General features: G+C 45.8%; 1 long non-coding RNA gene across 1 annotated transcript; it reads right to left on the reverse strand.

Annotated features, from left to right (window-relative positions):
• Positions 1-5,446: 5,446 nt before the first annotated feature.
• On the reverse strand, positions 5,447-20,413 carry LOC135057490 (uncharacterized). Its single transcript, XR_010244155.1, has 3 exons — positions 19,840-20,413; positions 17,256-17,365; positions 5,447-5,594 (listed from the first exon to the last, which is right to left on the reverse strand). It is a non-coding gene; the product is annotated as an uncharacterized LOC135057490 (long non-coding RNA).
• Positions 20,414-21,347: the final 934 nt, after the last annotated feature.

A 21,347-nucleotide genomic window follows, 5' to 3' on the forward strand; every position in this document is an offset into this window, starting at 1 on the left:
TTTCAAAGAAAAGGATTTACCTGGTAAGTACCAAAATCCTATTTTCTTTTTTATCCACTAGGGGTCACTGGAGTACTCTTGGGACGTACCAAAGTTTCCCCCGTGGGCGGGAGAGCTGTTTGGCACCTGTAACACTAGACGGCCAAAGATAGATGCTGATGCCGCAAAAGTATCAAACTTGTAAAAGCGCACAAACGTGTGCACTGAAGACCATGTACCCGCACGGCAAAGCTGTGTCGTAGAAGCTCCACGACCAGCTGCCCATGACGTTCCCACAGAACGTGTGGAATGAGCTGTTACTGATGTAGGCGGCTGTAACCTAGCATGAAGGTAAGCCTGACGTATGGTCAGTTTTATCCATCTGGATAAGGTCTGCTTAGAAGCTGGCCAACCCATCTTGGCCGCATCATAGAGAATAAACAACGAATCCATCTTACAAACTGTAGACGTTCGGAATACATAAACGCGTAGTGCGCGTACCACATCCAAGGTTACAGAATCTCCTGTTAACACAGGAACTACTATTGGTTGATTGATGTGAAAAGAGGACACTACTTTTGGTAGGAAAGCGGGATTCGTCCGAAGTTCCGCTCTATCATCATGAAACACTAAATACGGTGGCTTGCATGACAAGGCACCCAAATCTGAAACACGCCTTGACGAAGCCAAGGCTAGGAGAAAAACTGTTTTCCAAGTGAGAAACTTAATATCCACTTGTTGTAAGGGTTCGAAATAAAATGACTGTAAGAAATCTAAAACCAGATTCAAGTCCCATGGCGCAGTAGGTGGCGTGAATGGAGGCTGTACTCTGAGGACACCCTGCATAAAGGTGTGTACCGACGGCAATAGAGCCAATCTTCTTTGAAAATAAATTGACAACACAGATATCTGTAATATATCTGTAACAAATTCTGTAATAATGAGCTGCCGTAACCGGCTTCCTAGCTCGTAACATGGTTGGTATAACCGATTCTGGAATGCCCTCTCTTCTTAAGAGGGCTGTCTCAATAGCCACCCCATCAAACGCAGCTGCGCTAAATCGGGGTAAAGGAACGGACCCTGTTGTAACAGGTCCGGACGTAGTGGGAGCGGCCAAGGATCATCTGCGAGTAGACCGCGGAGATCCGAAAACCAAGCTCTCCGAGGTCAATGAGGCGCCACTAGTATGACTGTGACGGACTCTCTTTTGATCCGTTTTAGCAACAGAGAGAGCAGCGGAAACAGTGGAAACAGATACACGAGACTGTATGGCCACGTGATTGCGAGAGCATCCACCGCCACTGCCTTTGGATCTCTCATTCTGGACACGTACTGGGGCGTTTGATGATTGTGGCGAGATGCCATCAGGTCCACTTGCGGGTAACCCCACTTCTGGACCAGCATGTGAAACACTTCTGGATTTAATGCCCATTCTCCTGGATGAAAATTCAGATGGCTGAGATAATCCGCCTCCCAGTTGTCCACTCCCGGAATGAATACTGCCGACAATATCACTTGGTGATACTCGGCCCAATTGAGGATTCGAGCTACTTCCCGCATTGCCATGCGGCTTTTCGTTCCTCCTTGTTTGTTGATGTATGCGACCGCCGTCGCATTGTCTGACTGCACCTGAACAGCCTGAGCCTGCAGCATGTGCACTGCAATCTTTCGTGATCCGCCCAGAGACCCTGGAGCTGATAATTTTGAACTACAGCTCCCCAACCTCTGAGACTCGCGTCCGCCGTGAGAATTATCCAATTCCAGGCTCCGAACCGTTTCCCTGCAGTTAGATTCTGTACTTTGAGCCACCAGAGTAGAGACACTCATGCCCTTGGAGACAACCTCACCCTGCGGTGAATCTGCAGATGCGAGCCCAACCACTGTGCGAGCACATCCAGTTGAAAAGGACGTGAGTGAAGTCTTCCGAACTGAAGCGATTCGAAAGCCGCCACCATTGTGCCTAAGAGGCGAATGCACAAATGAACCGAGACTGTGCATGGCTTGAGCACTAATTGTACCAGATGACGAATGACCTGTACTTTCTGTTCGGGTAGGTAAATTCTTTGATTTACCGTATCGAGAATCATACCTAGGAATTGAAGTCGTTGAGACGGAATTAGATGTGATTTCTTGAAGTTGACAATCCAACCATGGTGAACCAGTACATTGTATGTCAGCAACGCCTGTTGAAGGAGGATTTGTTGAGACGGAGCTTTGATGAGTAAATCGCCCAAGTACGGAACTATTATCACTCCCAGGGATCTGAGATGAGCTATCATCACAGACATCACCTTGGTGAATACCCGAGGCGCTGACGAGAGGCCAAACGGTAGAGCCTGAAACTGGTAATGGTTCTGCCGTATTGCAAACCGCAAGAACCTTTGATGAGGTGGCCAAATCGGAATGTGTAAGTACGCATCCTTGAGATCCAGCGCAATCATGAATTCCTGTGGCTCTAGGCCTGCAATTACTGACCGCAGAGATTCCATCTTGAATCTGTAGTTAGTGACGTACTGATTGAGACCCTTTAAGTTCAATATTGGCCTGACCGAGCCATCCGGCTTTGGTACCACAAACAGACTGGAATAATAACCCTGACCCTGTTGGTGTACAGGGACCGGAATCAAAACTGCTGCATCCAGCAGAGACTGAATGGCAATCTGCAGAACCGCCTTCTTGTCGTCCGACACAGGCAGTCCTGTCCTGAAAAACCGCATTGGCGGGAGACAGTCGAACTCTATTTTGTAACCTTTTAAGACTAAATTGCAGATCCACCCATCTGTGGACGTCTGAAGCCACGGCAACTGGAATGTCTGAAGGCGTGCTCCCACAATAGGAGATCCGAGATGGGCTGGGAGCCCGTCATGCCACTGGCTTGCCGGTGACTTTAGTATCCTGACGAGTGGTATTGGTTTGTTGGAAACCACGTCCCCGACCTCCTCTACCAGGTGTGGCCGTTCCCCTGCCACGCCCGCGAAAGGACTGAGGTCTAAAGGATTTGAACGCCGGTCCAGAATATCTCCTTCTAGGTACTGTTGGAGGCAATGGTAAGAAAACCGACTTTCCTCCCGTGGCCTCAGAAATCCATTTGTCCAATTCAGGACCAAACAACTTCTAGCCTCCGTAAGGTAACGCTTCTATACCTTTTTTGACCTCTGCCTCCGCTTGCCAAGAACGTAGCCAGAGCGCTCGTCGTGCTGTAACTAGTGATGATGAAAGGCGAGAAGTGAGCTGACAGACATCAGTAGAAGCTGTACATAGATAGTCAGCAGCTTCCCAGATTTGATCAGCGAGAAGTATAAGGTGATCATCACTTAAGGCAGACTTGAGTTCTGTTATCCATACCATTAGCGCCTTAGTTACCCAAATGCCACCCAACCCAGGTCTAAGCAACACTCCTGCTGCTGTATACATGGACTTTAGTATAGCTTCTATTTTACGGTCCAAAGGGTCCTTAAGCGTAGTAGCAGTTGGTACTGATATGGTTAATTTCTTTGTAAGTTTAGACACAGACGAATCCACCAATGGCGGATTCTCCCATGTACTGAGTCTGGAAACGGATAACTAGACCTAAATCTGTGAGGTATAGAAAACTGTTTATCCGGATTCTTTCTTGTTTCTAGTAACATTTTATTAAGAGATTCCGAAACAGGAAAACACATTGGAGTTCTCTGTCGTTTAGTAAAGACGACCTCATCATTTGTCAGAGGCTCCTCAGTTTCTGTAAACCTCAGAGACTGACGCACCGCTCTATTGAGATTATCAATGCCCGGGCTGTCAAAATCGTCACCATCTGACTGCTGGTCAACTTCGCCCTCCTCAACCTCATCTTGTACAGTGAGGTCTGGCATAGAATCGTCAGAAAGCAACATAGCAGAAACCGGTAAATTATAAGACAAATGAAACTTATCCCTCTTACCCAAAGAGGATTTGGACTTTTGGTAAGGCTGAGACCCCTCCGGTAGTTCTAGCGGTCTCATCCTAGACTCAGATCTTGCCGCCTCTCGCTCTTGCCAAGTGGCGGCTAATTCTGATTGCAATCCAGCCAGGACATCTGCAAGCATAGCCCATGGCGGGTCCGGGGTTGAAATTGGCTTTGAAACCGGAGCAGAAATTGTATCTGTCTCTGAATTTACAAAACATACTGTACATGTGGTAGATCCATCCGGTAATACACTCTTACAGACATTGCAGTGAAACTGCTTTTTAGACTTTGCTGGTGTCACTCATTATGCAGACAGACAATACAAAATACAAAGACAGACAACTTGCACGACTCAGTAAATAGCACTAAGGTGTCTCTATAAATATATATCTGGCCAAGTGCAGTGCACGCCAGCAATATGCCTGATCCCAAATTCCCCCTAACACCCCTGCGCCTTCAATGGAGGAGAGATGTAATACAGGAAATTCTGGAAATACAACTGGAAAAACAAACAGGAAGCATGGTTAAATATGTCCCCATGCTCACAGTATAACACAAAGTGCAGACTTATAATTATGTAAGCAGATTTAATAAACATCTTATGTTGCATTCAAACCTGCACATATAACTTGTATCCTGTTTAACAAAGGCTTAATAGCCTATTGTAATACATATGCAGCGCTGCTGTATTTTTTATAAACAAGAGTTGAACATGAGATCCTTTTTCAATTAACTCTCATTTGTGTGCCTCCCTCCCCCCATGCTCCGTGTACCGCTCACTATACACGGTGGCCGGGCTATGGTGGATAGGGAGCCGGAAGCGGCATCGGGAGCCAGGGAGCGTGCTGCATAGAGCCGTGGAGCAGCCTATGCATAAATCAACGTGGCCGGCGCGGCTCAGAGTGGCGGGGAGGCAGCGTAATCAGCGGCACTGGAAGCGGCGGCGGGCGGCTGAAAGCGGCGGCACACGGCTGAAAGCAGCGGCGGGGGGCCACACACACACACAGTATTCCCACATAGCGGGGCAGCAGCGTGAGCTCACCGCCCCGTCCCAACATACCTGGACCCTGTGGTGAGGGCTATGACGGGGCTTCTTCTGTAAGCTCCGTCCAGCATTTTCTGCAGGAGTCCTGCACGTGGTGGTGAGGGAGTTCTTTCAGAGATGCCCGACACCCACAGCTGCTTCAGCAGCTTCCACTATCCCGGACCCTCACCTTTCTGGAAGGGGGGAAGGGATGTGGAACATTGAAAAAAAATCAAAAGAAATCCAATAATTGTGGAGCAACTCCACAAGCCTTGTTGCTCTGTGAGCACCGAAAAAACACTGCGGTACTCTGGGATATGGAGGGGAGGAGTAGTCTCAAATTTTATTTTATTCAGTGCCTAGTTCCTGTGGAACCGTCCATATCCCAAGAGTACTCCAGTGACCCCTAGTGGATGAAAAAGAAATGGCTGCATCTACTGTGTTTTTACAACCCAGTTACAATAGAAATCAATTAGTGGCAAAAAAAGACAAGAGATTCCAGTTTCTGAGGTGTTTTTGCCCTTTATTGCATCCCGGAGGCAGGGACCAGAGGTGGAGTATAAAACAGGAGCAATAAACAATTTGGCTTTTAAGGAGGGTGAACGCTGTGCACAAATAACAACAGAGCTTCAGTGACTTAGGATTCAGACACCATGGTTATGAACTCTGTGAATACAGATGAAAATACTCTGGTTAGGGGGAAACAAAATCTTTACATACAATATTTGAAATTGAAAAATAAAATAAATTAAGATTTATGATATATTTTGCTGCAAGTTACAACTTTGTTCTTATGTAAATCATATTCCGAGAAAAGAAATGTAAAATAGGAGAATACATTATTATTATTATTATTATTATTATTATTATTTACTTTTGCAATTGTATAGATGTTGCATACATTGTACATGATGAGTTTGTAATACTTTTTTTGGTAATTTTGTCTTTGTGCTGCCATTTAATTCAACAAATCTTGTTTCAAACCACTGACTTCTCACACATTTAGGGCAGATTCAATGAGCCACACTAATTGCCATGGGCTTATAGCAGTGGCCAGGGTTATTCAATTGTAGGCTGCTGCAGCCCATGATAGGCCTGCAGGCTGCACTTATCGTGGAAATCCATGGTAAGCAGAGAATTCTGCCCTTATCGCGGGTGATGTAAACTTATGGGCACTTATCCCAGAATCTATGAGTTAATGCTGTTTAGCTGCAGATGTACTGTGTGATGGACAGGGCTTGTAATTGAATAGCTCCAGGCTGAGGTTGCAAGCCCTGTACCTTGTGCGGTAATTAGTGTAGCTAATTGAATGTGGCCCTTAGGGTTTTTACTATTAAAAGCATTGCCCTTTTAAATGTAAGTCTTAAACATGCTAGTTTACCTACCAACTTCTAAATTTGAACCTCCACTTAATATCTCAAATCATACTACTTATAAAGTCAAGACTGTTATTCTCCTTTTCCACTGCTCAGGCCAGAGGTTCTCAAATGCGGGCATCAAGGCACCCCAATGGACCAGGTTTTAGGTATATACCATGGTTCAGCACAGATGGTTAAACCAAATTGACTGACGTGCTAATTTGGTCACCTGTGACCAAGCATGGATAAACTTAACACATTGACCATTGGGGTGGCTTGAGGACAGCATTTGAGAACCTCTGGCTCAGGATAGTGCTGGGTCTACTTGAGTCGCGGCTCAGTGGAAAAGAGTCCTTGAAAAATACGGGTATGGCTGCAATGTAAACAGGTGGCCTGGGTCATCTGACCTGGGTCCTGTTAAACGCTTATCAAAAGTTGGCTCACTGGTGCTTGGAGACGATGTCATCTCTAGGGTGTCCAATCCTTGGATCGGGATTGGCGGGATCCGGGCCTAAAATTGTCCGGGATTCAATCCTGGGATTGGAGCTTCCAATCCCAGGGATTTCGGGATTGGCCACCACTTTAGAATTTCTATGCCAGGCAGCGTTGAATGTCCTTAGGAGGCTCAGATGCTGTCCGGCTCCCCTGCTCAGCTCCCCCACGCCCCAGCTGCGCGCACTGACGTGAAGTCAGGGGTCACACAGCGCATACAGCTGCTCGCCCTGCACTACCTGGCACCTCACAGCAAGTGGCCCACCCTCCCTCCTGTCCAGATTAGGGTGAGTTATCTGGGCTGGGCAGGAGGGGTGGGGCACATTGAAAAGAAGCCAATCCCGGGATTGATCATTTTTCAATCCCAATTCCCGGGATTGAAAAAATGGCCCGGGATTGGCCACCCTAGTAATCTCCAAGTGGCAGCAGAGGGAATACTTGGATCCAGCCTGCAGTGTGAACGGGGTTTCTGTGACATGTCTTGAATCCTGTGCTCAATTGCCTGGGTCGGACCTGGGTTTTAAGTGGAAAAGTCCTATAACGGGCCTCAGAGCTAATATTTATAGATTGTATATTTTCTATGACACCTTATGCATCTAGAATGAGAAAATGGCGTGCCGGAGTTATTGCATAGAGCATAGATCACTCTCTCACTACTCGATCAGTTCTTGCGTACAAAAAGGAATGTAATTTTCGTTTTCTGTGGATTAATTTTACAAAATATGTTTGACTGGTAAGTGACTAATGATGTTACCGCTGGGGATAGCGCTCTGGAACAGCAGAGTTTAGCGGCGACTATTATACTTGTTGGATAGGGTTTCTAATCAGTCATACCAGGACCAGGGGAGCATTTCAGGCTGGACTAATAAAAGGTTTCTGCAGCTTGAAACCCTGGCATCATGTTACAGTGCTGCTTAGAAATTTGCCATTGAGATCATTTATTTTAATTACATATTAATGTTACGGAAATCCTGCACCACAGATCTGATTTGTATGTACTCGTTTCAGGATAAACGTTGTTTCTAAATAAAAATGGCAACTGTGGATGTCAGTTATATATAATTTAAGGCATAGGCATGTGCTGGTTTTCTTCAAGGATGTGCTTGACATAGCCACATCCCAATTTAGCCACATACCAACTTAGCCACGCCTCCAACTTGGCACACTCACATCTTCCCTGGAAGCTGATGGCGTGGTGGTGTTGCATTTGGAGTGCTGACCAGCGCACTATCTGTGCCTACATGCCCCAGGTACACGGCTGGCATTGGTGTCTGACGAATTCTGTACAGTTAGTGCAGATTCGGGTTGGGGCTGCTACACCCTGCACAAATCGTGCACAAGTCTATGATATAAAGTTCACTTTACACATTTACTGGTTCCCAAGAGCACTATACTGTATGTTCCTTATTCTTATTTTTGAGAACCACTTTACCCACTGTACTGTTGGGATTGATCTCAGGAGCCATTATATCACCCCTTACAGTATGTGAGTGCAAATACACATAAAATGCTGCTATAGATCCCTTCCATTCAAAGAGAGCAATATTTATTTTTCCTGTTTCCAATTGTGGGTTCAAGATGAGATGTCAACCTCATGTATAAGAAGGAAAAATGATAAAGTAACCCTACAGACAAATATATCACCTCAAATAGGTGAGTGTAGTTCACTATATCTGTGCTGGTGTGTCAAGATTAGGCTGCAACCTGGTAGACTGCAAGAACGCAAAGATCCATCTGTTAAATACCATTCTCTACGTGGTATCAAACACATTCCAGTACATATTCTGCTCCACATTTTGTTAGTGTTCCTGTTTCATGCTGTAGGCATAGACTGAGTCATAGTATACTTGCCCTGGTCCTTCCAGTTCCCTACAATATGCTTATCTCATACATGAATCCCCATTAATATGTTAATATTAAAGCCATATTCCACACCAATCATCAAAATGTAACTAGAAATAGATATAGATATAAATACTATAAAAGAGTCACTAAAGTAAAATACCTACACTGGAGGGCCACATTTCCTTCAATAATGAGCCTTTGAACCTTTGTGACAAGCAGAGCCAGTCCTAGGCATAGGCAAACTAGGCAAATGTCTAGTGCATTTGTAATGTCATGGGGCACAAGCAGCTTCTGCTCAATAAAATGATATGCAGCATGCCTATATTCTATGTGTAACTGTGGCTCTATCTGCTTTCGAAATGCATTGCTAATGTGCGGCATTATGTGTATAAGGTGTACTACAGTACTTTGTGGCGTAACATATAGAAAGGCCACTACTGTGTGGTGTAATGTGAATAAAGAGCAATATGGTGTGGTGTAATGTGAATAAAGAGCAATATGGTGTGGTGTAATGTGAATAAAGAGCAATATGGTGTGGTGTAATGTGAATAAGGGGCACTACTGTGAGCAGTAATGTGGTACTACTGTGTGATGTAACGTGAATAAGAGACTATTGCATGATATAGTATGAATAAAGTTGCAGTACTGTGTGGCGTAATTTCAACTGGGGGTATTATTGTGTGGCCATGCCCCGTCCTAGCAAGAACACGCCCCATTTTGGGCTGCGCACAGAATGTGCACTGTTCCTATTTAAAATATAGGGGGGTAGGAGCACCAAAATGAGGACTGCTATGGGTGTGGGGTGATGGTGCTGGGAAAGGAGTACAGGGTCAGAGGCGGAACTAGCGTCTGTGCAAGGGGGCACCAGACAAAATCTTGCCTAGGCTATCATATTGGTTAGGGCCAGCTCTGGCCACAAGTTATCTGATGGGGTAGTAGTTACCATACCGTAGCGCTCGCCCAACTGCCGTCACACCAGTGGCCGGGATCCCACTGTCAGTATACTGACATTCAGTATCCCGGCCACCGAGATTACATACTGATCCCATCTGAAGCTTGAGCATTTGTTATACGGTACGCAATGATAATGGGCCTTTGAGTGAGTAGGCTACAGTATTTGTTAGTGTTCCAAAGCTCTAGAGCAATATGTTTAAGACACTAATGATTACGATGCTAGCTAAATCCTATATAATTCAGCATAAGGAATAATCTTGCTATGTCTTCTGATGTGACTCCATAGCTGGATTAATTGCTTTGTAATGACTGCTGATCGATTAAGGCGTATGATGCACATTAGATACATTTAGAAGACAAACCCAATCACTAAAGTATCATCTTTTGAATAATGATCTCTTGTTGTAAACTAGTTTAAGCTAGTTTAATCCAATTCACTTAAGAGCTGTTGAGCTTTTATATAAAATGCTGCACAATTTAGTCTTGTCTATGTTTTACTCATCAGTATTTTATAGGTTTCACATTCAAATCTTTATTTGTAATCCAGATGCTGATATTTGCTTTGTAAAGGGTCTAATTTACCAATCACAAAACCTCTGAGCCTCTACCGTATGTACCTTGATTTAGCGGCACACAATAAGGTACATCCGGGTACATACCTCCCCACATGACCCTCTCCCAAAGGGACAGAATGCTCTGCTCCTGGGCTTCCCTCTTAATGTATGATTGCCGGCACCTGTGGTCAAACACCTTTCTTATCCATTAACCTGTTCTAAACAGGTGTCGGTGATCATAAATTAAGAGGGAAGTCCAGAAGCAGAGCATTGTGTCCCTCCTGGAGAGGGTCATATGGGGAGGTATGCTGGTAGCACACTGACAAACATACAGAGAGGGGGCACAATAAGTTACATACAGGTCGCGGGTCAGGGGCACTCTTTAGAGCATGCAGACATAGGGGGAGCACAATAAGGTACACAGATGGCAGGTGAGTGGCACTGGTGAGCACGAAGACGCGGGAACAATAAGGTGCACACAAGTGGCACATTACGGATACACTGATGAACATACAGAAGGGGGCGTCCATTTTCCCAGTGATTTTAGTACTGCACATGAGTAAAATGCCTGGAAAATTTCCACTGCGCCATTTTCCCAGTGACTTGTGTAGCACTGCTGCTGTCGACATGGGACTACAGAGTGGTAAGCATCCAAAAAATTTCACCCATTATGGATACACCACTGTAAAGCACATTTTAGAGACTGACCGTCTCCTGAGTTCCTCAATCACAACTCTATGGGGTATATTTACTAACATTCGTAATTTTCCGTTTGAGGTCAAAGTTCAATCACGAATGACATCGAAAGTGTAAAATTGCAACTTTTTGAATTGATTACGACTAATTTACTAAGCTGCCGTATTCTGCATTTTCGGGTTTTCCGATGTCGATGTCATTCGGTTTTTTTTGCAGTGTTTTACGTGAGTGAATTGTAAAACACTGCCGACTTTAATACAATGAATCTTGGCCGGATCTGAGAGATCCGTGCTGGGCTTCATTGTTCACCTTGTAAATAAAAAAAAAATAGTTTAAATGTTATAAAAAAATTGCGTGGGGTCCCCCCTTCTAAGCATAACCAGCCTCGGGCTCTTTGAGCCAATCCTGGTTGCAGAAATATGGGGAAAAAATGGACAAGGGTTCCCCCATATTTAAACAACCAGCATCGGGCTCTGCGCCTGGTCCTGGTTCCAAAAATACGGGGGACAAAAAGCGTAGGGGTCCCCCGTATTTTTGAAACCAGCACCGGGCTCCACTAGCTGGACAGATAATGCCACAGCCGGGGGTCACTTTTATACAGTGCCCTGCGGCCGTGGCATCAAATATCCAACTAGTCACCCCTGGCCGGGGTACCCTGGGGGAGTGGGGACCCCTTCAATCAAGGGGTCCCCCCCCCAGCCACCCAAGGGCCAGGGGTGAAGCCCGAGGCTGCCCCCCCCATCCAATGGGCTGCGGATGGGGGGCTGATAGCCTTTGTTTAAAGTGTTTGATATTGTTTTTAGTAGCAGTACTACAAGGCCCAGCAAGCCTCCCCCGCAAGCTGATACTTGGAGAACCACAAGTACCAGCATGCGGAGGAAAAACGGGCCCGCTGGTACCTCTAGTACTACTACTAAAAAAATACCCAAAAAAAGACATTACACACACACCTTGATAGTATAACTTTAATACATCCATCCACACCACCATATACACATACTTACCTATGTCCCCACGCAGGTCGGTCCTCTTCTCCAGTAGAATCCATGGTGTACCTGTTGAAAAAATCATACTCACATAACCCAGGGTAGAAGGCTCCTCGGATAATACTTTTGTAATCCACGTACTTGAAAAAATAAAAAAACGGATACCCGACCTCGCACTGAAAGGGGCCCCATGTTTTCACATGGGACCCCTTTCCCCGAATGCCAGAAACCCCCTCTGACTTATGTCTAAGTGGGTTTCTTCAGCCAATCAGGGAGCGCTACGTTGTGGCACCCTCCTGATCGGCTGTGTGCTCCTGTACTGACTGACAGGCAGCACACGGCAGTGTTACAATGTAGCGCCTATGCGCTCCATTGTAACCAATGGTGGGAACTTTCTGCTCAGCGGTGAGGTCACTTTCGGTCAACCGTTGAGCAGAAAGTTCCCACATTTAAAATGTCGACGGGTCAAAAAGTCAACACATGTTTTTCAGTGTGTATGTTGACATAGGTTGACATGGACACCGTATAAGTGTACCGTGTCAACTCGCAGACCGTCGGGATTTTGATTGTAGGTATTTCATACTGATCCCCTCTGTAGTGAATGGCCACACCACTAAACATGGGCCCTATCACTACTAGTGATGAGCGGGTTCGGTTCCTCGGAATCCGAACCCCCCCGAACTTCAGCCTTTTTACACGGGTCCGAGGCAGGTTCGAACCTTCCCGCCTTGCTCGGCTAACCCGAGCGCGCCCGAACGTCATCATCCCACTGTCGGATTCTCGCGAGGCTCGAATTCTATTGCGAGACTCGGATTCTATATAAGGAGCCGCGCGTCGCCGCCATTTTCACACGTGCATTGAGATTGATAGGGAGAGGACGTGGCTGGCGTCCTCTCCGTTTAGAATAGATAGAGAGTGAGACACTTGATTTACTGGAGCATTAGGAGTACTCAGAGAGTGCAGAGTTTTGCTGATAGTTATACTAGTGACCACCAGTGCAGTTTTATTTATTATTTAATATATAATCCGTTCTCTGCCTGAAAAAAAATGATACACAGTCACATACCATATCTGTGCTCAGCCTCAGTGTGCTGCATGATAATATCATCTATGTATATCTGACTGTGCTGAGTGCTCACTGCTCACACAGCTTAATTGTGGGGGAGACTGGGGAGCAGTTATAGCAGGAGTACATATATTTAACAGTGCACACTTTTGCTGCCAGAGTGCCACTGCCAGTGTGACTGACCAGTGACCAGTGACCACCAGTATATTGTGATTGTCTGCCTGAAAAAGTTAAACACTCGTGTGGTGTTTTTTTTTTTATTCTATAAACGCATTCTGCTGACAGTGTCCAGCAGGTCCGTCATTATATAATATATACCTGTCCTGCAGTAGTGATATATATATATATTTTTTATATCATTATCATCCAGTCTATACTAGCAGCAGACGCAGTACGGTAGTCCACGGCTGTAGCTACCTCTGTGTCGGCAGTCGCTCGTCCAAAATTGTATACCTACCTGTGGTGGTTTTTTTTTCTTTCTATCTTCTTCATACTAGTAGTTAACTTTAGGAGTCTGCAGTGCTGACAGTGTCCAGCAGGTCCGTCATTATATAATATATACCTGTCCTGCAGTAGTGATATATATATATTTTTTATATCATTATCATCCAGTCTATACTAGCAGCAGACGCAGTACGGTAGTCCACGGCTGTAGCTACCTCTGTGTCGGCAGTCGCTCGTCCATAATTGTATACCTACCTGTGGTGGTTTTTTTTTCTATCTTCTTCATACTAGTAGTTAACTTTAGGAGTCTACAGTGCTGACAGTGTCCAGCAGGTCCGTCATTATATAATATATACCTGTCCTGCAGTAGTGATATATATATATTTTTTATATCATTATCATCCAGTCTATACTAGCAGCAGACGCAGTACGGTAGTCCACGGCTGTAGCTACCTCTGTGTCGGCAGTTGCTCGTCCATAATTGTATACCTACCCGTGGTGGTTTTTTTTTTCTATCTTCTTCATACTAGTAGTTAACTTTAGGAGTCTGCAGTGCTGACAGTGTGGAATGCACCTGTCTCAAGCGCAGTGGAGAATGATTTCAACGTTGTGCAAGGTTCTGCAACCTTTTGAACTTGCCACACGTGAAGTCAGTTCAGACACTGCCAGCCTGAGTCAGGTCATTCCCCTCATCAGGCTTTTGCAGAAGAAGCTGGAGACATTGAAGGAGGAGCTAACACAGAGCGATTCCGCTAGGCATGTGGGACTTGTGGATGGAGCCCTTAATTCGCTTAACAAGGATTCACGGGTGGTCAATCTGTTGAAATCAGAGCACTACATTTTGGCCACCGTGCTCGATCCTAGATTTAAAACCTACCTTGTATCTCTCTTTCCGGCAGACACAAGTCTGCTGGGGTTCAAAGAACTGCTGGTGACAAAATTGTCAAGTCAAGCGGAACGCGACCTGTCAACATCTCCTCCTTCACATTCTCCCGCAACTGGGGGTGCGAGGAAAAGGCTCAGAATTCCGAGCCCACCCACTGGCGGTGATGCAGGGCAGTCTGGAGCGACTGCTGATGCTGACATCTGGTCCGGACTGAAGGACCTGACAACGATTACGGACATGTCGTCTACTGTCACTGCATATGATTCTCTCCCCATTGAAAGAATGGTGGAGGATTATATGAGTGACCGCATCCAAGTAGGCACGTCAGACAGTCCGTACTTATACTGGCAGGAAAAAGAGGCAATTTGGAGGCCCTTGCACAAACTGGCTTTATTCTACCTAAATTGCCCTCTCACAAGTGTGTACTCCGAAAGAGTGTTTAGTGCCGCCGCTCACCTTGTTAGCAATCGGCGTACGAGGTTACATCCAGAAAATGTGGAGAAGATGATGTTCATTAAAATGAATTATAATCAATTCCTCCGTGGAGACATTCACCAGCAGCAATTACCTCCACAAAGTACACAGGGAGCTGAGATGGTGGATTCCAGTGGGGACGAATTGATAATCTGTGAGGAGGGGGATGTACACGGTGATATATCGGAGGATGATGATGAGGTGGACATCTTGCCTCTGTAGAGCCAGTTTGTGCAAGGAGAGATTAATTGCTTCTTTTTTGGTGGGGGTCCAAACCAACCCGTCATTTCAGTCACAGTCGTGTGGCAGACCCTGTCACTGAAATGATGGGTTGGTTAAAGTGTGCATGTCCTGTTTATACAACATAAGGGTGGGTGGGAGGGCCCAAGGACAATTCCATCTTGCACCTCTTTTTTCTTTCATTTTTCTTTGCATCATGTGCTGTTTGGGGAGTATTTTTTTGAAGGGCCATCCTGCGTGACACTGCAGTGCCACTCCTAGATGGGCCAGGTGTTTGTGTCGGCCACTAGGGTCGCTTAGCTTAGTCACACAGCTACCTCATTGCGCCTCTTTTTTTCTTTGCGTCATGTGCTGTTTGGGGGGTAGTTTTTTGAAGGGCCAGCCTGCGTGACACTGCAGTGCCACTCCTAGATGGGCCAGGTGTTTGTGTCGGCCACTAGGGTCGCTTAGCTTACTCACACAGCTACCTCATTGCGCCTCTTTTTTTTCTTCTTTGCGTCATGTGCTGTTTGGGGGGTGTTTTTTGGAAGGGCCATCCTGCGTGACACTGCAGTGCCACTCCTAGATGGGCCAGGTGTTTGTGTCGGCCACTAGGGTCGCTTAGCTTAGTCACACAGCTACCTCATTGCGCCTCTTTTTTTTCTTCTTTGCGTCATGTGCTGTTTGGGGGGTGTTTTTTGGAAGGGCCATCCTGCGTGACACTGCAGTGCCACTCCTAGATGGGCCAGGTGTTTGTGTCGGCCACTAGGGTTGCTTAGCTTAGTCACACAGCTACCTCATTGCGCCTCTTTTTTTTCTTCTTTGCGTCATGTGCTGTTTGGGGGGTGTTTTTTGGAAGGGCCATCCTGCGTGACACTGCAGTGCCACTCCTAGATGGGCCAGGTGTTTGTGTCGGCCACTAGGGTCGCTTAGCTTACTCACACAGCTACCTCATTGCGCCTCTTTTTTTCTTTGCGTCTTGTGCTGTTTGGGGGGTGTTTTTTGGAAGGGCCATCCTGCGTGACACTGCAGTGCCACTCCTAGATGGGCCAGGTGTTTGTGTCGGCCACTTGGGTCGCTTAGCTTAGCCATCCAGCGACCTCGGTGCAAATTTTAGGACTAAAAATAATATTGTGAGGTGTGAGGTGTTCAGAATAGACTGAAAATGAGTGGAAATTATGGTTTTTGAGGTTAATAATACTTTGGGATCAAAATGACCCCCAAATTCTATGATTTAAGCTGTTTTTTAGGGTTTTTTGAAAAAAACACCCGAATCCAAAACACACCCGAATCCGACAAAAAAAATTCGGTGAGGTTTTGCCAAAACGCGTTCGAACCCAAAACACGGCCGCGGAACCGAACACAAAACCAAAACACAAAACCCGAAAAATTTCCGGTGCTCATCACTAATCACTACTTTCCCCCCAGGTGTGCCCTTCCTGCCTCAGTCCAACACTGCACATGGCTAGATGATTACTGTGCATTCCATCTATTTGTGCTTGAATCTGGTTAATATGTGTGCCTGCTGAGTCTGAGTCTAATAGGAAGTTAATACTACTATATCATGGGTATTCTTCTGTGTACAGATCAGATGCTAAATAAAAATAGTTTTTAAAATGTTTTAAATCACTCTTCCTTTGCCTGCTTATTGCAGTGAGAGAAACCAAGTGGAGGATCCAACTTCAAAGCATTAATTTCTGTTTATCAAAGAACCCTCTACATGCTGATATACCCTAAGAGGGTTCCTTTTTCTTCTCACACATGGATGTGTGGGTTTTTGGGGGGATAATTTATACCCTTTATTCCACAGGGCAACGTTTTCTACTAAACGCATTGATTTCATCCGATGTCACCAGGGGTGGATGCTGTGAAGGTTTCATACTATTATGTCCACGTTTTTTTTATTATTATAGGTACCCATATGGAAGAATTGTTTTAGTTTATGAATGAAGATCCCTTTGAACATATTCTGTGTGGGTCACTATTAAGCGCCAACTTCCCTGAACGCTATTCTGTGGTGTTGTTCATTTTCGGAAGTTCAGTTATTCCTTTTGGCTCAGGTTGGCTGCGCATTGATTTGACCCTTAAAGATTTATCATAGTTTTTTTTTTTTTGTATTTTGGGGCACCTGTCTATTAGATTCTTGCCAAACATTTAAATGGAAATGGAACAAGTAGCGCGTCACATAGTGCAGCACGACACAAGTAAAAGTGACATTTGGTTGGTTAACACTAGAATCCATTGTATGTTACCATACCCATTGGTTTTTGGACTTTGTTGCATTCCCTTAAGCATCATACAGATTGGCCCTGATGTCAGTGTAACTAGTGTATAATCCCACCACAATACACACCATCCAGACTAATTTTGCCATCTCCATTTTTGTTACCATCGGCTAGGACGTCCTTGGTTTCCTTTTCAGTAAGAGATCTTCCTTCAGGGGAGAATCCTTTCATTATAAGACTGCAGAATGGGAGATGTAATTAGTATATTAGACTAATATAATCTGTTTTAAGAAACCATAACTTGCAAAAAATTTTTCTATAAAGGCAAATGTAATATAATGCATGTTTAACCAATAAATCCAGAAATGTAACAACCTGCAATATTCAAAAATATTGTACGCTGGATAACTTTCAGAGGTCAGTGCGCTAGAGATGTGGGAACTTGAGGTAGAAATTGGCACAAATACACATTTTGACAAATTAGGCTGTCAGGTAGATGTGTGTAGTTCCATTGATGCAATTAATACAATCTTCAAGTCCCATATTGTTTTGCTATTCTACACTCTATGGGGGTCATTCCGACCCGTACGCACGCAATGGTTTTTCGCTGCGGTGTGAACGGGTGCGGAATGCGCATGCGCGGCGGCCGCCGTGCGCGTGCGCGACGTTGCCCGGCGACAGGGGTTGCTGGGTTACGTCGCGGCTACCGTCGGAAGCGGTCGCAGCGGCGACCGCTAAGAGGATTGACAGGAAGGAGGTGTGGCTGGGCGGATCCGGACCGTTTGGAGCCGTTTTCGGGGAGTGGTGAGTAAAACGCAGGCGTGTCCAGGACAACGGTGGGCGGAGGTGTGACGTCAAAGCCGGGCCCATCATCGCTGGATCCATCGCACAGGGTAAGTAGGTCCAGGCCTAGTCTAGTTTTGCTTGAATTTTTTTTAGCTTAGCAGGGCTGCACAAGCGATCGCAGCCCTGCTAAGCTAAAATACACTCCCTCATAGGCGTGGACTATTGATCGCAGCAGCAGCTAAAAGTTGCTGGCTGCGATCAAGTCGGAATGACCACCTATATGTTTGAGATGACAATGATCGTTTAATTCTGTGTGGTTGGCGGAGCACTGGGTATGTATAATGCAATATGTATGGAGAAAATGTTTTGCAGAACAGGTTTGGATATTTCCGGATGTTTGCAAATTTCATCAGCGGAATTTGGCATAAAGTCTCCTGCCCCAATCACAGCACTCACAATTAATTGACTGTCATTGTCCTAACTCCATCCATAGACTGGCAATTCGTCAAAATGCAAATGGAGAAAAAATATTGATACTTGAAAATAGAGCTATGGGTTCGATTCAGAGTGTATGCAAACCTAATGTTTTGCAGTCGAGAGATTATTGCACCTGAGTCGCACTGTGCGTGTACTGAAATGGATTTGTGACGGGTGTAGTATGCCATGCCGGCGGCCGGGCTTCCGGCGACCAGCATACCGGCGCCGGGAGCCCGACCGCCGGCATACCGACAGGCGACAGCGTGGCGAGCGCAAATGAGCCCCTTGCGGGCACGGTGGTGCGCTACATGCGCCACACTATTTATTATCCCTCCAGGGGGGTCGTGGACCCCCAAGAGGGAGAATATCTGTCGGTATGCCGGGTGTCGGGATTCTGGCGCCAGTATACTGTGCGCCGGGATCCCGACATTCGGCAACCTGAAGACCTCCCCTTGTGACGACATTTGCAGAGAGTATTTATTTGCAGAATAATTTATAGTCAGGGAGCATTTGGGGGAGGTACTCTAACTGGGAGTGGCTGCAAAAGTGTCAACGTGTCAAGACCATTTTCAAGGCATGTCTCAGCCTGCTTCTGCAATCCCATACGCAGTAACAATGGCTCCGGCCAGGGCAGTCATCAGGGGCGGGCTGTGGGGACTAGTGTCCCGGGCCCTTCCAGAGAGTGGGGCCCACCCCTGCCTCCTAGTACCAATACCTGGAGAGCTGCACTAGGCTATAAAACACTGTAGTGTTGCGCAGGTAGGACATCTTAAAGCATGCCTTACCTGTGCAGCAGTTTTCACATAGGGGTGGAGCAATGCGGCAGAATCTTTTTTTTTCCAGATGGAGGGGCCCTGTCTACTTTGTCAGTCCCGGGCCCCACAATTTCTGATGGCAGCCCTGGCTCCAGCATATCACTTCCTGCACCCATGCAGCTCACCCATAGGCCACTCACAAGTTCGATAAATGACTGATCTGCTGCCGACACCGCATCTTTGTACACAGCCGCTGGGACTCGCAAAGCCGCCAGTGGCCGTCTCAATACAAATCCACGTGGCTGTGGCATTTATTTTCACACAATATTTGAGTACAAATTCACAGCTGCGGCAGATTGGCGTACAACCCTGTAGCACGACCTATGTCTACTGCTGAAAACCTGGATTTGAGCAAAGTTTTACCAGAATCTTTAGTTCTTGGACATATGAACATTACCCAATGCATTAGAATTGCATATTGCCATGCTACATTGCTGGACCTACTGGCTGAAGAATACATTATATTCCATTTGCCTACAGGATTTTTTATAGCATGTCTTTATGCGGTTCACGATTTCTTAAAGTGGAAAAGTGTTAGTAATGGTGTCTGTTAAAAGATCCAGCATACTGAGGAGTACATATTAAATGTTCCATATGTGTGTGAAAATGTTATAGAATATATCCATAAACCTACCCGAGCACATCCTCCCCAAGAAATCCACTCTGGTCTTGATCCAGCATATGGAAAACCTTTTTCGTGACATCTTTACTCTTCCTCTTTAGGCCGAGCAATTCAAAGTATATCTTGTGGTTAAAAGAAGCGGGAGCTGTAGTGAAACAAGAGACAAGATAGTGGATGACAGATTTAAGTATATTAGAGGGGATTCAGATTATGGATTCATTATAAGAGCAGAGTAAGGAAACTTTGGAAGTCTCAAATAACTATAATTTTACTTCACTTTCACCAATGTCTCCCATTCTAGGGGGAAAAATGCAAAGGTGTGATTTCAGCATTAAGGCTGCGACATACTTGCTTACTTTAGAAAACTAGTTTCAGGGAGATTCTAGATGATATTCGAGTTTGCATGGTACACCGCCGAGGAAATATGTCATGCTCCACCTAAAGGGCGTGTCTAGCACCACCTGTGGGCGGGTCTATTGCCACTTATTTTTATAACCTTCACTGGGCACAGAGGGGTTAGTGCCACCCTACACACACAGGTCAGTGCCACCCTAAACACACAAGGTAGTGCCAGCCTACACACACACACACACACGCACGCACACACACACACACACACACACACTGAAACATAGAATGTGGCAGCAGATAAGAACCACTTGGCCTATCTAGTCTTCCCATGTACACACACACACACACACACACACACACACACACACACACACACACACACACACACACAAACATAGAATGTGGCAGCAGATAAGAACCACTTGGCCTATCTAGTCTTCCCATGTACACACACACACACACACACACACACACACACACTAGGATTCATTTTTGTTGGGAGCCAATTAACCTACCAATATAGATTTGGATTGTGGGAGGAAAACGGAGTACCCAGAGGAAACCCACGCAAGCATTGGGGAGAACATACAAACTCCACACAGTTAGGGTCATGGTTGGAATCAAATCCATGACCTCAGTGCTGTGAGTAATGCTACACCGTCTGTACTACCCTTACAACATCTGTACTGCCCCAAGTTGGACAGTCTGTGGGCAATTTAATTGTGTCTACCATAAAAAGATACATATGCTGGGACTAGCTTTATGTGAAGTCTCTTATTCTAGACTACTAAGAACTAGTCCCAATAAATTCAAATCACAACCCCAACACTGACCATGTCATATATCACCCTAAAGCTACTGTTAGATGATTAAATGGGTTCCAGTCGGAATCCCGACACTGCTCGGGATACCGACATGGATCTAAATGCAGGTACCGGGATCCCGAATGAATGTCTGCCAGCTCTGGGCGGGAAGATTAGGTTTAGGCTCTGGGGGGTGGGTTAGGGTTAGGCAGCGGGGAGGGATTATTGATAGTATTGTCACCATTTAGACATCGGGATGCCGCCGATTTCTATTGTAGCCACCCCAAGATTTCTGTTGGCGACCCTTCCTACACATTCTATAATTTCAACAAAAGTATAAGCCAATGAAAATACAGCATCTTTATG

The sequence above is a fragment of the Pseudophryne corroboree genome, chromosome 3, assembly GCF_028390025.1.
Source record: "Pseudophryne corroboree isolate aPseCor3 chromosome 3, aPseCor3.hap2, whole genome shotgun sequence".
NCBI lineage: Eukaryota > Metazoa > Chordata > Amphibia > Anura > Myobatrachidae > Pseudophryne > Pseudophryne corroboree.